At 35.7% G+C, this 23248-nt stretch overlaps 1 protein-coding gene and 1 long non-coding RNA gene across 4 annotated transcripts in view; both read right to left on the bottom strand.

Moving 5' to 3' along the window:
* Positions 1 to 23248, bottom strand: part of LRMDA (leucine rich melanocyte differentiation associated) — a 684247-nt gene that overhangs the window by 649887 nt on the left and 11112 nt on the right.
* On the bottom strand, positions 7637 to 22266 carry LOC309880477. 3 transcript variants are annotated; one of them, XR_014317980.1, is made up of 6 exons: positions 20521 to 22266; positions 20124 to 20212; positions 19536 to 19643; positions 18852 to 19003; positions 9739 to 9853; positions 7637 to 8855 (listed from the first exon to the last, which is right to left on the bottom strand). It is a non-coding gene; the product is annotated as an uncharacterized lncRNA (long non-coding RNA). The 3 variants fall into 3 exon arrangements; XR_014317981.1 differs by having other exon boundaries at positions 20124 to 20665; positions 21364 to 22266; XR_014317979.1 differs by having other exon boundaries at positions 20124 to 22266.

The following is a 23248-nucleotide window of genomic DNA, read 5'->3' as shown; positions in this document are numbered from 1 at the left end:
CTGTCTAAGATATAGCCAGATACAATACTTTCTAGCATCTAGTATTCTTCTTGATTCCACTGAGTGGAAAGAAAATAAAGTTAAAAATGGGAAGACATAAATATAGTTTGTTGGTTTTCTTAAGGAGGAATTAAGTTCTGTGCTTCAATTTGAGAGAACAGGGCTTACAAGTTCCATTTGGGTTAAAAATGTCATGTATTAGCGATAGTCTTTTCAGTCTGTCATCACAGTGAAAACAATAATATATTTAAGTAACATTCAAAAATATCACTGAGATAAAAATAAGTTTATCGATACTCTGTGGTTCCTTAGACATTTGAGTTATTCATTTCCATAGATCTGTTTGTTGCGACATTTTTTTTTAATCCATGGGAAATATTTAAAGCAACTACAATGACTTCTTTATGTAGACACTGTAAATATTTCTTCCATAAGGCCAAAGCCAAGGTAGAGGACACCCTGAAGTGTTCATTGCTCTCTTCAGCCTACATGTTGAAGAAGCCACCTCAGACTACTCCAGTTCTCACAGCAGCAGCACAAATATGCTCCAAAGCAACCCAGCTATCCAAAACCTGAATTTCTCAAATTTTATATTATGGTTGATATACCACAGTAAGAAAGCTGGAACATGATTGTAATTTTTATGCGTAGATGTGAAATTCCCTGAGGTATTCTATCTCCAAATTCAGGACAAATGTGTCTAACTTCTAGCCTTCAATACGGAAAGTGCTGGTAACCATGCTCAATTTTAGAGTATCAAGTACCGAATGAGAAGAGACAGTCCTATTCCACACATTCTTTTCCCTGTTATCATCTAAGAAAACAAAGAAACAGCAAAGCACAGAGTACGTTCCTGATGCATTTTTAAATAGCTAACTAATGACCTAACTTAACTAAAACAACCTAATTATCTTTAATTGTGAAGAAATATACTTCTCATTCTACTCTATAGAGAAAGTTTTATTCCTCCTCCCAAACTGCAAATGCATTTTTTTTGTTAATGAGAAAACCTGGTAAACTGACATGAAAATGGTGTTTATTGGTTTTATACAGATAACTCACTTAGAATTATTTTTAAGCACATTTTAATGAGGTAGAAAGCATACAAGTTACAGATGAAAAAAGTCAACAGGAGAGGACAGCAACAGAAGTCTAAATAGTGCTATGATGATAAAACTAAAAAAGAAAGCATACATCTCCCTGAGGTTCTATTTTGTAACTTACGGTTTCATTTAAAAAATAAATAAATAAGTAATAATTAAAAAAAATGAATAGATGCCCTAAAACGACTGAAATCAAAAGTCTTTGCATGAAGACTACAGCATGAAAAATATTTTTTAAAAACACACACAAAAAAAAAATCAGCATATATGTTTTGTTAGAAAAATGTAAAAAGCATTATGTAACATATAGTAAAAGATCAGTAAGTTCCAAGTACAGGTAGTAACACTTCTGAAGAAATTAGAAGGGAAAACATCCTCTTTAACAAGGACAAAAGCAGTATTTTCTGGAACCACAATGATTGCACAATTATCCCTCCCTCCTCCTCTGTCTGAGTACCAATTTCAGAACGGTACAGCTAAACTAGGTTATCATGATCTGAGAAAGCTTAAGAACAATTTTAAAATGCTCAGTTTTATAAATCTTTAATTTTGTAAGCATTATCTCAATTGCAAGCAAGATAATAGCTGCTACCAAAATTCATTCAATTTCCAAAGGTATAATACATGCCTAAGATGTTAAAACTTGTTTTGATCATCCCTAAAACTTTTACTTTTTTCTCCATGGATCTAGAAAACATGGACTTAAAAGCTCACCCTCAGAGTTATTCTACATATGTATCCTATATATAGGTTGGGTATTAAGAGTTACTTTTGACTTTTCCATTTTCACTATTAGTTTCAAAAAGAAGTCTATGTTACTTTAAATAATTTAGAAAATGTCAAAGTTATATCTAGGACTTGCCTTCTTACTTACTGTGAAACATCTTGAAGAAAGACAATAAATATCAACCCAGACAAGTTTTACAAAGTAATAACCTAAATATCAAGAGAAGAAAAGTTTGTTTCCTCCTTACTGCTTCTGCACTTTTAGAGCTTTCAGTGATCAAATATATCTTATAGCAGCTGTTCAACTCTCATATTTGTAATCACTTAAAAAAAAAAAAAAAAAAAAAAAAAAAAAGCTCTTCAGCAATCTAATGACAAAAAAGTAATGAATCCTAACTTCAAAAGAATTAGTATTTATCTATAAAAACTCTAAAACTATACACTATTTCAAAAAATATACTTGCTTTCAGAGAATAAAAATAACTTTTTTTCAACTTCGTGTGCACATCTGTTGTCATGCTTTGCTAACAGAATGAACTTTCCCACTTGAAGGATCATTCTGGCTATACAAGAAACATGGCAGAAAATTCTGCCCCATGCATCACTGCCAGAATTGCCTCTCAAGTTCTAAAATACGAAATATCATTCTTGTATTAAAATAAAATGAAAGACTTCTCTTAAACAAACAAACTTCAGAACTTCAAGAGACAATCTAGAGATGATTAAAACTGTACATTGCCTCTTTGACCCAATAAAATGGGAGGCTGAAATACTATACACTCAACAGCTGACAAGGATTGGGCCTAAACCTGTGATATGTCAATTCCATACAATCATCAAAAAAACTTGTTTAAAGAAAGGTTCAGAAATATCTAAAATATTTCTGAAGAAAGGGGAAGTTTGCTGTTAATAAACTCCCTCTCCACTGTCCCCTTCACCATTTCTTCCGCCACCATAGTTAGTACAAGCCACTTTTGGCAATACTTTGTCAGACAAAGGGGACTGTTGTGCTGGTTCTGCCAAAGCAATGCCACATTTCCTTTGACTCATAAAAGAGTTGACCTGAAGCTTAAACAAGACAGTAACATGTTTCTGGTCAGCTAAAAATAGGAAAATATTCCCGGCTCTGTTTCACTAAGAACTGAAGAAATACACACACTTTTAGCAGACTACTCACAAGCATGGTCAGGAGTGATGCATATAGACGGGCCAGTGTCAGACTTTTGATTTAAAACACAAATAAAGCACACTAAATATGAACATAAGATCCTGCAGGGCAAGCTATGTGTTCTGTAGATAAAAAAAATCACTGCTCATTAAAAAAAATTCAGATGCAGTGGCTGCAATAGGGAACAGTTAAGTGTAGAAAGAGTAGAAACATACATCAAAATACAATCAGTTTATATTTTCTAGGGAAGATAGACAATGATACTGATGCTATGAGTCTCCTATTTTTCATTTACTAGGTCTTGAAACTAAATTATTAACAGTGGACCACTCCACATCAGTCAAAAAGACTGAACTGGAGACCTTTTGCCTGAGGTTAGACTCTCAGACACTCCAATCAGCACATTTAAACTCTTAAATATGATGTTGCCTTCAGTATTTTTTCTATCTAGCTTCAAGAGCAATTTATGAGCTTATGAGAGACAGATGCCCAGAGTGAAAAAATTGACCTGTCTTTTTCACAGGACGTGCAAACTTCAAGAACCTTGAACCTTTCAAATCCATCAAGAAAATACTTCTATTCAGTTGCCAGTTGGATATTTGTAAAATAAAAATAAAAGCCACACACTATATTGAGACTAACAGCTCAGAGGTGAGGCAGAATTCCAGCAGAATACATATATGTGCACGCTCATACAAGGGAGAGAGAAAAAGAAGGTTGAACAGAAACAGCATCAACCTAACAACTCAATCTCTCTATTGGACAGTTTGACCAGTTTCTTACAACAATCAACTGCTATAATTGATTATAAAATAACAGTAACGATTACTTCAAAGAAGTTAAAGAAGATATCAGAGACTACAAAATAAAAGTTTTATGTCAAAGTCAATAACTTATTGCAAAAGCTGCTCACCTGCCAATTTAAGCATATTCCTTCTGAACTACATCATTCATTAAAGATGTACATAGTCTCTAGTCTAACTCCGTTAGACCAGTTAGAAGTACAGGATGCAGACTACATTAAAGCTTTACTTTCCAAGCAATAATAATACTAAAAATAAATTTGAATATTTGGAAAAAAAAAAACACAGGTTACCTTTATTATAAAATTTTTGTTTTCAAATATCCCAGCTCTAGTCAGAGGTCAGAAAAGCATGTTTATCTGACTGGCTTCTATATACTTCAGTTGTCTCCTTGTGAACCCAAGAACTGAATATTGGAGTGTACACAACTACAAAGTAAAAGTGATCTATCAGGCTTCAACATAACATAACCAAGGAGAAGGCAATCCCTGAAGTAGGAATGCAATATGCACCTGAAGCATCGGAACTGTCTATCTGCTCAAAGTGTCAGGAGTGAAGGGAAATACATATACTTAAGAGCACAACTGCAACTGAATTGTCACTTCTTTTTAATGTTATATTACATGTTGCCTGAAAAACATCCATAACATTATACAGTTCATAAAATACTAAATGATTCTAAAAGTATCCTCTCTTCACACTTTCACTTTCCTATACTTTTCCTTTACAGCAGAACATGCCAACCCCAAATATCCATTTCATGCTGGTAAATTGCTAGGAGGAATGTGTTTTGGCTGCTTGGAGCTAAAACACTAATTAAAGAAAAAAAAATAATTGGAGAAAACAATCACACTGGGTTCTATCTTTGTTGTATAACCAGCAGCGTTTCTAATCCCAAATACTCACACAAATATAATGTAATAATACAAAATAATGATATTAAAAATTATAAATCATATATAAAATATAAAATGACAAAAAATAAAAACATATATTTATAAAATAATAATATAAAAATATAATTTAAAAATATAAGAATAACTATTAAAATGTTATGTAATATAAATGATAACACTCATAAATACATGGTTGTAGTAAGACCATCACAATTTAATATATGAACATCATTATATATTTCCTAGTTTAACATAAGTTATATTTGTATCCAAAGTCAATTGAAATGCTTAAAACACAAGTCTTTGCAGAACTGGAAGGCAGAGACAGTTCAAATGGGCATTATTTGTTGATTGTAATTCTGTTTGAAAATCCTTTGCTCCAACAGAACGGTAAAATCTTTCTTTAAACTGAAGCAAGTTCCCCTTCGAACCACCAGCAATTTGGCAAGTCAGATGAGCTGGCACATCAGAGCACTTTATTAGTTCATGAAGACCACTAGCTTGTCTGTAAAAATTTGCAAGGGCCTAATGCACTCTGACAAATGACAAAGGTTATTAAAGGACAGCTTGTGGGAGTATAATTGCTTTGTGACTTTATCACTATTAACAGAAAGAATGAACATCGGTAGAGAGTTAACACCATGAAACATGAGTACAGGAATTCACAAAGATCTTGACTCAGCAAAGGACATCAGGTTGTTAATTCCATTCTTGTACAACAAAACAATTACGAATGTGGTTACGTACACGCTATGTCTCTATCATTTAATCAGAGGATAAAGCAGTCATCTTTTCAGATGCAAAGAAGTGTATACATATACTTTATATTACAGACTCTACACTACTGCTATGCTGGTATTTTCTATGAACGGTGAAAGGATTCTTACCAACCTTGCTGTACTTAGTCCTTGTTCTGTCAAGTAAGTTACAGGATAACCGAACATTTATGACAACTCAGTTTTCACAGCTCTGTCCACAACATGTAGGGCCCCAACAAAAACGTGAGGTTTTTGACAAGCATCAGTTTTCTCAAAAATACTTACCACAGCTGAGGTGTAAATCCATCTGAATTACAAGAATTTCATTGTTTCAAAACAGGAGGAGGAACACCAGACAAAACTCTGACAAGGTTAAAAGGAGACTGGGGAAAGGTTTAGGCCTAACACATATTACATAAAAATCAATCAAGTTGACTTCTCAAGAATTGCAGAATAAGATACATCATACCACTGCTCAAAGTGAGGGGAAATGAGGGACAGGACTTCCAACCGCACAGCAGCACTTACTCTGTACAGAAAAGAAGCACTCTACATTAACTCTTAGCTCTCTGCAAAGCACTGATTCCCGGCAAAGTCACTAACGCTTTGCTTAAACAAGCTGGGAATCGAGTAGCCTGAAACCCTTGCCTTGCTCAGAGGCAACACTTCAACCTACCTGTGCGAGGCTCCGGCTTCTGCCTTTGTGGAGACAGCTGCACCTTCCTCTTCTGTACTTCTGCAGTGGCAAAACACTTCTGACAGATTGATCAGAAGCATCTTCTGATACAAAAGAGAACTCCCAAGTTTAGACACATTTTCTGTATCCCACTGTAAACCTGCCTTCCTCTCAAAGCAGCATCGGTTAGGGAAAAAAAAAAAAAAAAAAAAAAAAAAAAAAAAAAAAAAAAAGTATGTATGGCCCATGAAGAACAGTCCATAACAGGAAACAGAGTTTAGGTATGTACTTTGTACTAAAGTCCCAATCTACAGGACAGAAGTAAACAATAAAATCACAGAACAAGGTATTGCTTGGTATGAATACAGGCATCAGAACTGTCTTAAATTTGGCTGTGCCACTGGGGATTCATTTATTTATTTAAACACAAGACACAGGTTGATATATAAGCAACTACTGTAATCTGTGCTTCTGCTCTTTTCTTAAAAGGGATGCATAGGCTTCCCAGAGATGTAACACAGAGCATAACCAGCTAACTAAAAATCACTAAGGAAATATCAAGTGACATTTATTAAGCCCCATTTTTGGACACCTCCAAAATTGTTTCTGTATATTTTGTATTTCACTGGAGTTAAAAAGCTCAAAACTAAAAGAACTTCATAAATAAAATGTTGATGTCAATTTCTGACCCAACTATAAAAGGCTTTCACAAGGCTTGCAATGTCTCCCTGTCTAGAAACACTCATACTCAAGCAGTCAATAGACCCTGGGCTTCCCATCTTCCCCAGTATCACAGCCCAGATACTCAGCCAGAGAATTTTTGCTTGTGTCACAGTCTAAGACTTACACTGACTCGTTACCTCCTTCCTGCCACTTCCCTAACTAACCCTGACTGAGTTTTATTGCCTGGCACTATCTGTAAAACTAGTCATCTTCTAAGCTTTACCAGTCAGCTTCCTTTTTAGCCTACTGGGGGTTGGAATATAATCTCTATTTTTATTCATCTGCTTTACTCCCTGTTGCTGATGCCATCATCCAACAAAATATTGTGACCAGTCTTATTCATGGCATTTGATAGAGGAAGTCATCTAAAGGCCAGTTTAACTAATTAAAGTCAGTTATGGAACAACCAACTTCCGTTGCAGATGAGGATGCTACGGTTCTTCAGCAAATGAAACTTACTGCCTCCAAATAAAGTTTGCAATGAAATATCGTTGGAGCCAGTAAATCAGAACCAATGCTATTCAGTAGCAGCTGGGTATGGCCTCCAGCCACATGGCAGAGATTACTCTTGCATAACAAAAACCCACATGAAGCAGCTATGTTTAAGAACTGAAGATAATTTTAGAACCTTCTTTTGTAGCTAACATCAATATTAAGACCCCTAAAGAATCATAAAACTGGGAAAAGTGGGGGTGGGGTGGAGGCAATAGAGGGAGAAGAATCTGAACCAATACTCCTTCAAGAATGATTCACTGTTTCTTTATTACAACACACCAGAAAAAAAAAACAATCTTCCTCGAAACAGATTTGCTTGGGTAATACATGATGTCATCATAAATCATATTTTACTCTTCTGTAAGTGTCAGCAGTTTTCTTGGACTTCTTTGAAGGTGGAAAAAAAAATGAAGAGCCAGAACCATCTTCCAGCTTTGGCAGAAAAGGGCCCTTTTGTTCCCAAGACATTTGTCTTCACATAATGCACCACCACCCTCCTGTAGGAATTGCAATGACAAAGCCTCACGAAGCATTTAAAAAAGCAAAGCAAATGACAATATAAAACTCCTCTACTATTTCCAAACATTAATTTCTTTAGCTGTCTTTTTATTTCATCTCTGCTGGAGTAAATACATTTGTTCGCATTTATAACAAAGATTAATCCAATCTATTCCAGAAAGACATCCAGACCATTGATTAGAAGGATGGCACTGTGTGACAGAAGTCATGAATTGTAAGTAAGCCATATATTAATAACACAGATGAGCATTCCCCCTTCTCTGTTTTTGTCCCTTTTTGGCTTTCATTAAATGAAAGGATGAAATGTTTTTTGTTTCTTCTTAGCCAACTAATTATTTGTTTACAAAGTATAAACTGGTATTTATTCTGATTAAAGTTTCCCACAGCAGTCTCTTTGATTAATGCATGGAAGACACTTTACAGACTATGATGGTTGATGAAGCATTTTTGAGAAGTAACAAGAAAATAGGACAGTGCCTTTAACATAAAGCTTAAGTTTAATTAACTTTGAGACTTTTATTACTGATAGGGCTTATCAATAGAGAAGCTATAATAAATATCACAGTATTTACTTTTCTGCTCCAGAGGAACATAAAATACACTTCACTTGTTTGCTTATGCAACATAAAAACTCCTGAGCCTTTTTATTTTAGAGTTCATGACTGTAGCATGCACTTCTTTTTTTTTATATTAGACCTATCAGCTGTAACAAGGAGAGAACAGCAACATACTAATTTTCATCCCTCTCCACTCTTCACGTATGCATATACTTTTCCTCAACATGAATTCTACTGACATATCAAGTGGATAGCAGATGTACCACATACAAAGGATTTGCAATAAACTTGCATATTTGAGAAGAAGTCCCACAATGATGTATTGAAAGCAGTTAACTGTCCTATTTATTTAAAGAGAAGCCGAAGGTACATTTCAGTGCTGTAGAAACAGACAGTTGGCAGGTACCATGATATCAAGTGAGAGAAGACACCTGGAAACAGAGGAAACATTTCTGCAGTCACAAAGATTAGAACAATTTGCAGGAATAAAGAGGAAGCCAGCAAAACTGTCCCAAACTGGGTCATGCAAAGTGGCAGTCAGGCAGCACAGGAGTGATTTGAGAATGACTGAAAACAGAGCAATCAGAAAGGTTAGCAAAACAGAGCAGCAGAAGAGTTCCCTATATTTACAAGCCAACATACAATCATTACAAAAAAATCAAAATAGACAAACTAAATACCCACCCTGCACTCTTCCAAAATCTCAGCATTCTGGTAGGGACAAAGCCTTATAGAACTGATGGTTAGAACAGAACCATTTATCTGCAAGTCCCAAGCTATTAAAATAAATATACGTAACAGAGCAAAGCAAGTACTGCAAACTATTTAAACTTCAGTTTGTTCTTTTTTTATGACCACAGTTTTGATTTTGAAGGCTTCTCAGGCCTTAGATCTCATCGGTCAAACATCCAAAGAAAGATAAAAAACACACAGGGCTAATCTGAAAGGGATCTTCCATTGAGAAAAAGAACAATAAATACAGCCTAATACAAGCTTTATAAAATAAAGTTATGTAGAAATATTCTGTGACTTGTGATCAATGATGAGTTTTAGACTTGTACTAGACAAGATTAAATCAGAGTAAGAAACATTGCTGCTCACACCATGAAGCTGCTATTTACATCTTTTGCAATTATTAAATATCATGTACATCCATGCTTGGTTTGGAGGATTCCTAAGGAATCATAAGATACTTTCCACACCAAAAATAAATAAAATCCCTGAAAAAAAGGGTCACGGGAAATTTTTCCTGAAATTTGCCATTCAAGACAATTTTAACAATTCTGAAAGTGACAGTCAGTAGAATGTCCTTACCCATTTCTCCAGAAGAGCTATACTCAACTTTATTGAAATTTCATCTTCAAGATTAGTTTTCTCTTCCAGAAGGCACACTTCCAATACCCTTTTCAAATGTTCCTGTTATTCTGCCCTATATTTCAGAAATATGTAACATGCTCAGAATTTTTTGATAACTTCAGTTTAAAACACTTTTGAGATCCGTAAGGATAAAACAGTTAAAGGATGTCTGGGAGTATTATGCAGGAAGAAAAAAAAAAAAAAAAAGAAAGCTAGCAATCACAGAAGATTACTAAGGAAAAACAGATTCCAAGATGATAAACTAAAACAAAGCAAAATTAGTATAAGCAATCTGGGGACTTGCTTTAAACAAGAAGGATATTTATTCCTCCAAAATTCCCTTGTCTAGGCAGCTATCAAGATTTGGACAATTATCTTATTTAAAGTATTCTAAACATATTTGAAGACTATTTTGTTTCTTACATTGCTTGCACACAGATGCAAATGTAACATTAGAAGTTTGTAATGTTTTCACAAAAACAGTGAGCATTCAAACACTTCTGTACTACCAAAGAAATGCCTTCAAAGGTTATTATCCCAACAGTTAGAAGGTAAGCTCAGAGTTGCAAACATCAGCAGACAGATTTAATGAGTATGTATGAGAATGTTGCGTAGGGAAGGAGTAAAAGAGTAAGAGATTGGAAGATACAAAACTATTTTGGAGCACTACAACAAAGTATCCCAATACTTGGAAAAAAATAAATAAAAAGAATTAAAAGGTCCCCCCTCAAAAACCTAAAATAATAGCAAAAAAAAAAAAAAAAATTCACAGAGCAAGTAAAGCAGAACTCGGAGGAATTTGAGTCCAGAATTTAATCTTCACTAATTTAACAAGAGACAGTGCAAAACCATGGCTTCCACCTTAAGAATGACCCTATCATTCTACAGAATAATAATGGCTATAGGTAATTTGCTATTGAAATAGTTTTAAGAGTATCCAACTGACATAGATGCCTAAATCCCAAGGACTTTCAAGAAAAAAGGTAATGTTAAACAACAGAAGCAAAAATTAAAACACTGTTTACATACTGATTGCAAAGGGTGAAAAAAAAATGTCAATTACAGATATTAGAGCAGTATTGTATTTCATCAAGCAAATTTTTGTATTGTAACCTCAGACTTTTTTTTGTCCTTAGGTGAAATATTATCTGAAGAAAAAAAGAAACACTCAAACCAGTATAACTGAAGTTTTTATGGGTCGCATGGGATGCCTGCTGCCACGCACCAGATGTGTGTAGGAAAAAAAGTGGTCAACATATGATATTAAAAAACGGTGCAGATTCAAATATTTTAAACATGATGTCAAGTGCATTCAACAGGTCTACAAATGCATTACATTAGCCTAAATTTAGTAGGTGATAATTGAAATCAGAGATCTAGTCGTTACCACTGACATGTTTCTAAATACTACCCAATAAATTTTTGTCTGTTTCAGATTCTGTATGACAGCTGGCAGTTGGGAGGGGGAAATCGCCGAGAGGGTACGCACACGCACATGTATCACATTTTTATATTTAAATTCTAGTATCCTCCCTTTCTAGAGTTAATGTAGCAGTGATAATACTGTCATACAAGCACATACTTCCACAGTCGAATTCTAAAAGCTGATTTTTTTCTGTAGGCTTTACCTGGCATTTTGCAGAAAGCACAAGGTATAGGACAGGATAGTATCCTATCACTCTACCATTGTATTTCCCACACATCAATTTTCACAATGAAGTTCATTCACTTATTTTATAGAAATGATATCTCTTCTTCCTAGTTATCTTCACTGAAAATATATTTCTTTCCTAACTAAAAAAGAAAATCTATCAACAATCTCAGTCTACATTGTTTTTGTTACTGTGCCTTTGTGTTTTTGGTTTTTATAATTATGTAACATTCAGTTAGGAGGGTACAAATATGAGTAAAAAACCAATCTGCCTGAAGGCAAAAAACATACCTCCATGTCTACAATGACTTTAAATCCTAAACTGCTCTTCAGTCTCAGATGGATCATCAACCTTGTTGATATACCTGCTATCAGGTAATATCAAGTGTAGCTATGTAGCACATGAAAATAAACTACTTCCAGGAGCACTACAGAAACAGTGGGTGGACAGGTGTCACCCATCCCTCCTGACGACACATGGGAGTGGTTTATGCAAGTTGGTATGAAGGGCTGAAAATGACACTTGCCTTCTACAGTTAACCAACAAGACTTCCTCACCTCTCAGTTGTGCCCTCTGTAAAATGGCGGGTGTTACCTTTCCAATTCTCAAAGGAAAATGAACATGAAAAAACATTGCTAAAAACCATGACTGAGAAGATATGCCTGGCATTTCACGTAATACCACCAACTGCGTGGCTTTTGACTGGAAATTTAAGCATTTAGTTAGAACCAGCTAAGGCTGGAAACGGAAAAACAAGGCTTTCACTAATAAAAAGTTGTTCAATTAAGGCATGTAAGCCTTTGTATACAAACAACAAACGCTCCTTAAGTTTCATCAGTTGTAGTCCTTTAAAATGACCTCTAGCAACATAAATTCTAAAGGACTTGAAATAAACTTTTTTTTTAAAGTAGGTTTTTAAAGACACAAACCACCTTCCCTCTTATTTTTTTGAAAGGGATCTCCTTACAAAGCCACAATATTTCTATCCAACATGTTAAAATGAAAGGAAGCTTTATGCTAGTCATTCTTGGCTTTAGACACCAAAGACCCATAAAATTACTAGCACCCATGTACTGGGTCTGGCTGGAATGTTAACTTTCCCGGCAGCAGCCCATTCAGTGCCGTACTCTGTACTTGTAGCTGGAACAGCAGTGTTATCACACCAGTGTTGTGTCTACTGCTGAGCAGCAGTGGCACAGCATTGGGCCTTTCTCTAACCCTCCTAGGGGGTGGGCAAAAAAGTGAGGAGAGAAACATCACTAGGGCAGCTGACCTAAACCAATCAAAGGGATATTCCATACCATGTGGTGTCACACTCAGCAATAAAAGGTGGGAACAGGAAGAAGAGGGGAGGGGTGGGCTCTCGTTGAGAAGACGTCGGTCCTCCTCTCGAACAACGGCTGCGTGCGTTGAGGCCTTGCTTCAAGGACGTGGTCAATCATCGCTCATTTGTGGGAAGTAGAGAGTAATTTCTTTCCTCTGCACTTCCATATAGCTTTCATTTATTTTGTTTGTTTGTTTTCCTCCCTTTTTCCCCTTTCCCTTTTATTTCCCCTTAGTTAAATTGTTTAGTTCATGGTAGTCTTTATTTAATTATTATAATTATTTCCCTTTAATTAAATTATCCTTATCTCAACCCGTGAGTTGTTCTTTGCTTTACTTCTCCCCCTCCTTATCTAAAGGAGGGGGAGTGAGAGAGCGGTTGTGGGGTTTAGCTGCCCAGCACGGTAAAACCACCACAACCCATTAGAACTATTTAATTTTATTTCAATTCTTGAGACCAGTAACAAAAACTGCAATCAACATTAACCACAGACTGCAGTAAAACAGCTTGGAGGCTCCTTGGAGATAAACACAGTTACCAAAGACAAACAAAATTAGAGAGCTCCACATTTGATGGTGGGGAGGGAAAAACATCAATTAGACGTTCTTTTCTACTGCTCAAATATTTGCTGGAAGCAAGTTTTGTTTTTTTTAAAAAAAAAAAAGACAAATCCTACAATGTTATCCTATATCGCATAGGTATGAGAATTGAGAACTTCTACAATCTACCATATCAATGGCTCTAAAATGTAAAAACAAATCTAAAATTAGGACTTGTAACAAATTATTGTTTAGAAACATCCTGAAACTTGAACACATCCAATCTCATCACAGTTCAAGATTTAGCCCTGTGCTGGGTTCTGCTACAGTCCTCAAAAACCCAAGGTCATAAGGTCACTCAGAACCCCAAATTGCAGGTCATTTTGGAAGGAGTGGAGCATCTCATAGCACATATAGTGTAGCGTTATTAAAGTTAACAGAGATTAACATTCATCTATCCTTCTTATAACTTTTGACCCAAAATAAAAAGGACAATGGTGGCCTTTTATGACATTTTTATTCTATTCCCCTTTCCACCTCCTCCATTAAAGCATTTTCCTCTTTTTCACTATCCAATATTAAAAAGTCATTTACTACAATAAAGGGATTCAGTGATTTGGGAGTAACTTTGGTATAGTTTACACCCTCTAGACACCCCAGAACTCTGTTAATAATTTTCCTCCTATTAATTGTCTCATCAACTCACAGCTGGCTATGCTTTTTATTTCATTATGTTATTCATCAATCTAAAATAGAAATATAACAGAAAAAGAAATTGGAAAGGAGCAATTTCAATGTTTCAAAACAGATGCAAATCAACGCCAGAGATGCTACACAGCATATTTTTATTGAGACAATTCTATACATGTCTGAAAAATGAACTTGTAATAAATAAACTCATATCCTGTGGAGGTATGTTTTTTCCTTCCATCTTACGAGCTAATTATGCCAACACAGCCTAACGTTTTCCTAAATGCCTTATAAACTGACCCAGTTACTCAGAAAGTATTATTTTTAAATTGATGTGATAGATGCAAACTGGAATGTTCGGATTTCAATTCTGGCACCAATTCCCGGATCCCCTTCCTAAGTAATTTAAGGACTTCCTCCCGATAGTTTTTCATATTCTTTTAACTGACATTTTATCTTTATACAGTATCTCAGCAGAATGAACATGCACTAAAACAATGACAGCCCTTCTTTGGCTGTCATCTCTCATTCTGGCAAAGACAGATGTCTTACACTGGCTTATGCCAATAATAGAGACGACAAAAAACAACAGAGACTACCTGCCTCTGATGTAAAGGCACCAATTCACATTTGTGACACTCATTTGTCAATTAACAGATTTCTTCCATTGTTGACACATGGGACTTAAAAGATGTGGGCTAGAATGTGATGAATTAAAAAAGACAGATGAGTAAGCTATGAGCTGCAAAGTAATACTATAATGTGCTTTAGATAGGAATATCAACTGACACCCCTGACAGGCCATACAAGGTTTTATTTCATTTTGCACTGTATCTAGGCTTCATACTTTGTCTTCTTTGTTCTCTTTTCATCAAGCTCCTAACATCTCATTCTGACAGCCAGAGACATTTAAGGCACTTTCGTTTCAAATGCAAGTTAGCGTACTTGATTTGTCATTAAAATGCAAAACGATTGCCATTGCAGGTAAATGTAGGTATGCTTAAAAGGTTGTATCTGCAAAGTAAAAGCTGAAAATGGTTTCTGGCTGCTTTGCTTAACTCTTTCACCTGCCTCAGAGTTTTTCTAAGGCAAGTATTACTGTTCTCTAATAGAAGTGTAGCAGCACCTGCAGTTTCATTCAGGGTGCATTTTAGTATATTTAAATAACATAAAAGCTTTAAGTTACAATGTCAAACGCAGAGAACTACTGTCAAATTTACACATTGGGCCTTAGTATGATTTACACAAGAATCTGAAAAGAGTCTATCACTCAAAGCCTTCTGGGGTCAAAGCTCTCTACTCTTATGCATTCTGTTAGCTAGACAGTGAGTAAAAAGCTTTTTTTTGTTGTTGTTTATTTTTAATAGACTAGTGGTTGGTTTAGCTGAAATCATCAGTGAGAAGATTTTAACATCAATTCACTGCTTCTGTTCAATGACCACTTAATGAGACATGAAGGCCTTAATATAAATAAAAAACACTGTAGCACAAAGCAGATTTAAAAACATCGCAGAAAAATATACCTGCACAGGATAGAAATGAGGAACACCTAGCTTTCTACATACATACAGCAATGTGAATTTACTACAACATGAATTAAGTTAGTTCCATTCAACTGGATATAACCAAACTTCAAGGATCTCACTTATGTTCAGCAAACGTCTGAACAGAGTAAGTTCAGGTATTGTTTGGTTTTAGGAACTTACAGATGAACCCTTAACGTAAGTCCATACCTACATATCTTTTTTGTTGCAGACTATCTTGTGCGTTTTTACTAGTTAAAAAAAAAAAAAAAAAAAAAAGGCTGGGAATAGACTATAAGAATTTTCATTCAAGAATGAGTCTTGTGTGGAAATCTGCAGTCAAGAAATCATTTAGGAATTCTGATTTAAATTATGACTTCATAGTACATGTACACTAAACAAGAGATATAGAACCCAGGACTCTCGATGCTTCTGTGTATACAGCAAAGCTTACTGACCAGTTCTGACACTACTCTGGCCACTAGTAACATGCATCTAGTACAACATAGGAATTATTTATTCGTTCCAAGTTAAATAATAATAAGCTATGTTGTAAATACAAGTACCAACTTGATCACTACCAGCTATCCTGAAGGGTTTGTAGTTCTACTCTTTCCTCCCACAGTTTTAATTGCTTCCATTGCACGCCTGTCTACACAGAAAGGGCACAATGAAAATAAAGTGCAGAATGACCAGCAGGGCTAGGGAGGTGATTGTCCCCCTGTACTCGGCTCTGGTGAGGCCGCACCTCGAGTACTGTGTTCAGTTTTGGGCCCCTCGCTACAAGAAGGACATCGAGGTGCTTGAGTGAGTCCAGAGAAGGGCGACGAAGCTGGTGAGGGGCCTGGAGAACAAGTCCTACGAGGAGCGGCTGAGGGAGCTGGGCTTGTTCAGCCTGGAGAAGAGGAGGCTCAGGGGCGACCTTATCGCTCTTTACAGATACCTTAAAGGAGGCTGTAGCGAGGTGGGGGTTGGCCTGTTCTCCCACGTGCCTGGTGACAGGATGAGGGGGAATGGGCTAAAGTTGTGCCAGGGGAGTTTTAGGCTGGATGTTAGGAAGAACTTCTTTACCAAAAGGGTTGTTAGACACTGGAACAGGCTGCCCAGGGAAGTGGTGGAGTCACCATCCCTGGAAGTCTTTAGAAGACGTTTAGATGTAGAGCTTAGGGATATGGTTTAGTGGGGACTGCTAGCGTTAGGTCAGAGGTTGGACTCAATGATCTTGAGGTCTCTTCCAACCTAGAAATTTTGTGATTCTGTGTAATGGTACCTTAAAGCTGACTTCACCCTTTTACTTTGGCTTTAAACACTAGGGGTAGACTAACCAAGATCATTGTCTGCTGTACTATAAAACACAAATACCCGTTACATTTAGTTCAATACAGGCACATACCTGCTCTGCTTTCATTTACTGATTAGTAGAAAGTGCGACAAATGACGGCCAAAAAGAATCCAGACTAATGCATTAGTCCCCAGTTTAACTTCTGAAACTTCTTTTCTTTTGGTCAGTCAAGTGCAGGTGAAGCCCTTGTTTCAAAATACCTGTGGTTCCAGTGACCAGAGTTTGTGCACCTGGTAGAACTGGAACTAATGCTACACAGGAACAGCTCAGCTTGTTAATGCCTAATCACAATTATGAGCAAAATCATGAACAAAATAGAGTATTTCAAGGGAAGAAGGAACATCTTGTCGTACTGCACCCAAATCTCCCAGATGACAGTAAAATACAGCACCTTCAGCAGCCTTTTCCTGATAAAAGGAGCTGAAGAAGAGAGGGAGAAATGAAGGAAAAGCTGGAGGAAAAGAAGTAAACTGGACAGAGACACAGTCTCTCAGTTGGGTAGTTCCCATTTCTTAGAAAACATACTATTTGAACATGTTTTTTCCTAAAGCCATTCCAACTTAATCACCTTCACACATGACTGTTTCTGTGCTATTCCATAGTACTTCGCTGTAAAAGATAGAGAGTGTATTAAATGCAAGTTAATAGGTAGAGAAAGAAAGCGTTCAGATCCTTGAGCAGCTGTAATTTTACCATCCAGACACTGGACTGTCAAATAATCTTAATGTAATTGTATTGGAACCAGAGTTTTCTGAATATTCATTATACTGTTAATCCCTGGCACTTCCAGAATAACTCTCCCCTCATCCTTTAAGTGCTTTAAAATAATCAGTACATTTTATTACTTATGTAACTAGGTCAAGTTTTCATCCTTTCTCTCCAGCAAAAAGGTCTTGAAAGTCCTGGGAGCCTAAAGCACAGCATCTTCATCCAGTGCTGCTGCGGCCACATGGCCTTGCAGTGTCATGATACCGCAGCAGGTCTTGGATCCTTTACATGTAAATGGTTTGAGGACAACTTTTATATATGATCGCCATGTGCTTTAAGAGATGCATTTCTGATTAGTATAAAATACCTAGCATTTAGCATATGACCAAGAATAAACGAACAAAAACTTCAGAACACTGTCGCCAAAGTAAAATTTCACCCCTCTAGCCATATCTTGGTCATAAAAATCTGCTCTGTTGCTCTAAGTAGGTCACTGGATGCTTCCAAACAACTAAAAATGTACTGGTCTTGAAATCTTGCAAAAAGGAAAAAATACTAACGATGAGTAAATATCTAAACTACTAACTAAAGAAGTAGTTTAAGTGACCACAAGTACGTGCTTCCCTTACAAAGAATACACATGCCTACTTTCATCTTCAAATCAATGGTTAGAAAATTTGCTTGAAGAAATTATTAAATGTAGGTAACATGTAGCTTTTCTGTAAAATTCATAAAATGAGTTCCTTGTTGGCACGTCTGATCACAGATTAATATTCTAAGGGAAAGGCACCTCACATTTCTGAAAGTAATTTAAAAACACTAAGCACTGAAGTCTTTTCATAGGATGTATTCACAAGGAACTAACAGCACCCATTAGCCCAACAGCCAAATGGCAAAAGCAGAGTTGGCTTATAAAATATGAACTTTATTTTTAATATCATTAAGTACATTTTAACTAAACATAATCCACATCTTTTAACATTCAGCAAAGCAAGCATTAAAAACTAGTGCTTAATGCAAGTTCAGAAATTAAGGACTGAGCATTCACACTCTAAATTGTTGCATCAGTCCAATAACTACATTATATAAAAATGAACAACCTGACAGAACTGAGCACATAAGCTTCATATTGATAAAAAGCCACCCTTTTATAATCCCTTTATTAGTTTTACCTCCCTCCCACCCCAAAAAAAAAAAAAAAAAAATAGTTTGGAGTTGACTAGTAATAAGACAAATATTCTCATTCTAGTCTTCAGTATAACAATATTGACAGACCAAGAGCCTGACTCTTACCAAGTCCAAATACTGTGAGTTTGCACCTATGCCAAACAGTCCATCCTATGAGATATGCATCAGTCACCACTGGAGTAAAAACACCATGCTGATGTAGCTTTCCTCCTATCGGCCTCAGTAAGAGCTGATGCCAAGACCAATATTGAATACTTCTGAAAGTTTATGGAGAAGGGAGAAGAGAAAGGAGGAGGGAGTTTAAAAATAACAAAACACCACAAGAACATAGGCAGTTTTGGATAAAGAAATCACAGGAGAAATAGATATTTGTAATTTCTTGAGTCACTTAAGTACTTTTCACTGAGATTGCTTCCATTTTATTCTAATTCTCTCCAGTCAGTTTTCTCTCCCATCACCCACTTTTGATGTTTCGCATCTTTTTCTGTTAGCAAACTTAAATACATTTTTTCTATGTTAAGTATAAAAATGTTATCGCTGACAAAGCCTTATTCCAAGCACTAAATCTAAGTAGATCAAATACTAATTATCACCCCCCGTTTTTTATGTATTAAAGATAAAACATAATATACATGCATTATATATAAAGGCATTGTAAAGATGTTATATAGAAGACCCTGTTTTGCATGTGTGCTTATGTGTATATAATGCCAGTAAACTACTTCTGATGACAGCATCCCCCACACGCTATGCTTTCAATGGAAAAAAAATGGAGGTGTGCACACCTACCAGTACAGTTTATATACCAGCTGCACAAGAGAAAACACTGGAGACTTCAGCACTTGAAGAGGATCTATTCCACAGTGCAGTCCAATGATCAAGGCATTATCAACTCCCCTGAGTTTTGGATAGGTTATAAATTATTATCCAACATTAGATATTTTGTATCTCTGATTTATGTTCTTTTAAATATGATCTCTATATTCTTTCAACAAAGCAAACATGAGCAATGAGTTGTTTAAAAAGGAACACGCTAATGACCATATTATGAAGCATATTCACAGCTTCCATTTATGGACTCAATGGACAAATTAAGATAAAAATGGAGAACAAATTGTAAAGAAAGAAAATGACAGTCAACAGATCTTACAACTCTCCAGTAAGCAACTCACTGATCATGAAGTAAGCATGATCAAGGAGAACGACAATAAAAAAACAACAAATAAATAAATAATAAAAATCACAAAACTTCACATGACTGCCAGCTTCAGTTCATAGTAAAAGCCTGGAACTGAGCTCTAACACTGCATTAACTATGACCTTAAAGACAGTATAATTATTGTTTAACATGTCTAGTTTGACATGCTTGCTCCTTACCCTGAGTAAAATGCATGGCCCTTTTGCACTTCTATGATACTCATTCTTCACATTTCCACCAGCTAAGGGTTTGCGGTTGTCTTTTTAAACTGAAAAATCAACCCCAAGATAACTTATGTAAAGATGATTCATGTAAAATTAAAGACCTCAAAAATGGCAAAAACCACACAAGACAACATACAGCAAACAAGCAATACATGAACAGAAACATCAGACAGATTTTTTGTGCCAAGTGCCAACCAACTACTTGTAACATTATCACTCAGCAGGCTTCTTGAACACTGGGGGACAGAGGCCTTTCTAACTAAGTAATGGTTAGCAAAACCAATTAAGTTCTTCATATCTGCAGTTAGACACTGGGAATCTCATGTATTGCATCAAAGACAACAGATGATACCTTTCAACAAAACAGAGAGGAAGAGACAGAGACAATAGCTTCAGAGTTAATGAAGGTTCTTCCTTTCAGTCAAGCTCCTTGTCCTCAGATAAGTTATTTCTGCAGTCCTTGGCTCTCGTTTCACAACAGCAGTCATGAGGAAATACTGTTTTAGAGTAAGAGAGATTAGGAAAGTCAGAAAATAAGAACGCTCCACCTGATTATTTCACCTGTAACATGCTCTTTATATGCCCTTTTCTGTAACTCCCAATACTGTGTAAAAGAAGAGTAGTTCCCAGTCTCAAAATCCACATAACCAGAAATTATGCAGGGGGAAGTCACCAAACCATTACTTGCACTCTCCCTACAAACATTATTTGAAAACTAAAACAAGTGCATCAAGTTATTTCTCCTCCAAATGCCAATATTTTTCCATATATTACAGTAGTTTTCCATTGACTAATTAACTGATTTTCTCAGTCCAATACCAGATTCCTGCCATTCAGAGAGAAATTTAAAAAATAAATAAATAAATAAATAAAACTTTTTTGTTTAAGATTGGTTACAGTTCTCACAACAGGAGATGAAATGACTGTTCCAGTGAATTAAGCCCTCCAGGTTTCCAAACAGTAAGCACAAAACACACGGATTTAGCCTCCAACGTCATTCCAAAAACCCACTTCAATTTCATGACCAAGAGAAAGCAGTTCACTCCCCACTCATTCAAAGGAAGTTATATAATATCAACATCAGTTCACCGTGAATGATGTATTACAGTCAAAAAGCTTTGTGAACAACTTTGAGTCAATGGATACCTAATATGACACCCCATCTTAGTTCAAGTACAAGGACTTCATTACTCACCTTTATCAAGTAGATTCAGATATATCAGATTTCATCTTTTCTCATGATTGCAAGAGCCCCATGGAGACGGATGTCACCAAGAAAACAAATTTCAACACCCACCACATTAGCATTCACTAGCTACATTTAAAGATCTAACAGTTCAAGCTCACTTTATTTTACTTAACATCAAATTCTGCAGTATGTTTAACGTTTTTACCAGATTTAAACGCTCCAGTAATCCCTCCCAAGAATTCTCTACTACACAATATGAACACACACGGACACCCCCCAAAGGTTCAAGTAACAAGCTTTTGCCCAATTCTGCCATGTGATATATTCTCAGGACAACTCTTTCCACAATGTTAAGCCTTCTTGAGAAAAGCAGAACAGAATACAATCTTATGTTCTGATCTGTCAGATATAGTAAATCAATGGATAATGGCCAGCACTGGGGGTCAGAGGTATATATACTACAGTGTTTTCACAGTCTGTTAGTGACTATGTGGCCATAAAAAGTCAAGCAAGGATCAATGGACAGAAAGAGAGGCTGTTGGGACTACAGAAGAGAAAAACCACCAGTACAAAATTGAAATAAAACAATTTATAATCTAAGTTTTGCCTCTACATATCAGCAAGTCTGGAAAACTAACTTATCCATCAAAACAAAACAAAAACCCTTACATCCTATGCACAGTGTATGAAAATCAAACTCAGGTATTTAAATGCATACCATAAGCCACGAACTTGATATTTTTAAAACTGGTTCATTCACTCATCCCCTTCATAACAACAAAAAAACAAGGACAACAGAAAAGACAGCAGGAAAATACACGAGCCACAAAAACATATACAGAAAATATTCTGAAATGGCAAAATGTTCCATACTTACATTTAAAGCTGACAAAGTAACAGAACACAGGCACGGCTACTGCATGAGAGACAAAGTAAATCTTAATAGTATTTTTTTTTATTATTCAAAGTTTTCAAATGCTAAAAAAAGTTTTCCTTATACATTACCCAGATCACATCTGGTTCCTGTTGAAATGTTACTTTTCAAAAGGGAAGGCATGGCGTGAGGGTAAAGGAGAGGAAGAGAGAGTAAGGAGTGCATTTAGCTTTAATTATTATAGTTTGATCAGCTACCCAAAACAGAAATACTATTTGAAATGTAAAATATTTTTTTTACTGGTAATACTCTCCCTACATTTTTGCACCTATAAAACTTTATCTTATACAACTCCTAAGGTTTTACTCATATATAAACACATCATCACATTTGTCTCAGTTTGTCCAGTAGGATACAACTATTTAATAATTATTTTAATAAAAATATAATTATGCATAATGTAGTCCATACCGATTAATAAACATGTAAGACTTCATCTGAAAGACTAAGTCTATAAATTTTAAATAATTTAAATGACTCCTTGTTTATAAATATTCCATTTAGCAAATTGATTTTCAAATGGATTGATTCTAAAGAGTGCTGATGTACATTCATTTTCTGACATTCCTAACATTTCAATATTACTCAAAATATAGAGCATCATGTGCTTTACAGTAGGACACCCCTAACAGGCAAACTTTAAGCATCCACCTCTTGAACTACAAACCTACTCATTACCTCAGTAGCAAAACATCAAGAAATCATATATTTCAGATTGCTTAGCTGCAGCAAATGCTCTCTCTTCATTGACGTGTCTAGATACAATTCCATTTACCTTGAAACAATAAACTAGACCGAGTACAGAACTCATGTTTGTAAACCACACCCTGTTTCCTTGCATGAAGAAAAAAATCCCAGTTTAAAAAAAAAATGCAAAATCTTCAGTACTTAAACATATTAATTCTCTTTTCTTATAGTAAAATGTAGTCATGCTTGAAAAAAAAAGAAAAAAAAGGA

The sequence above is a fragment of the Aythya marila genome, assembly GCF_965140915.1.
Source record: "Aythya marila genome assembly, chromosome: 7".
Taxonomy (NCBI): Eukaryota; Metazoa; Chordata; class Aves; order Anseriformes; family Anatidae; genus Aythya; species Aythya marila.
The sequence above is the reverse complement of the archived record's forward strand: the minus strand, read 5'-3'. Positions and strand labels throughout refer to the sequence as shown.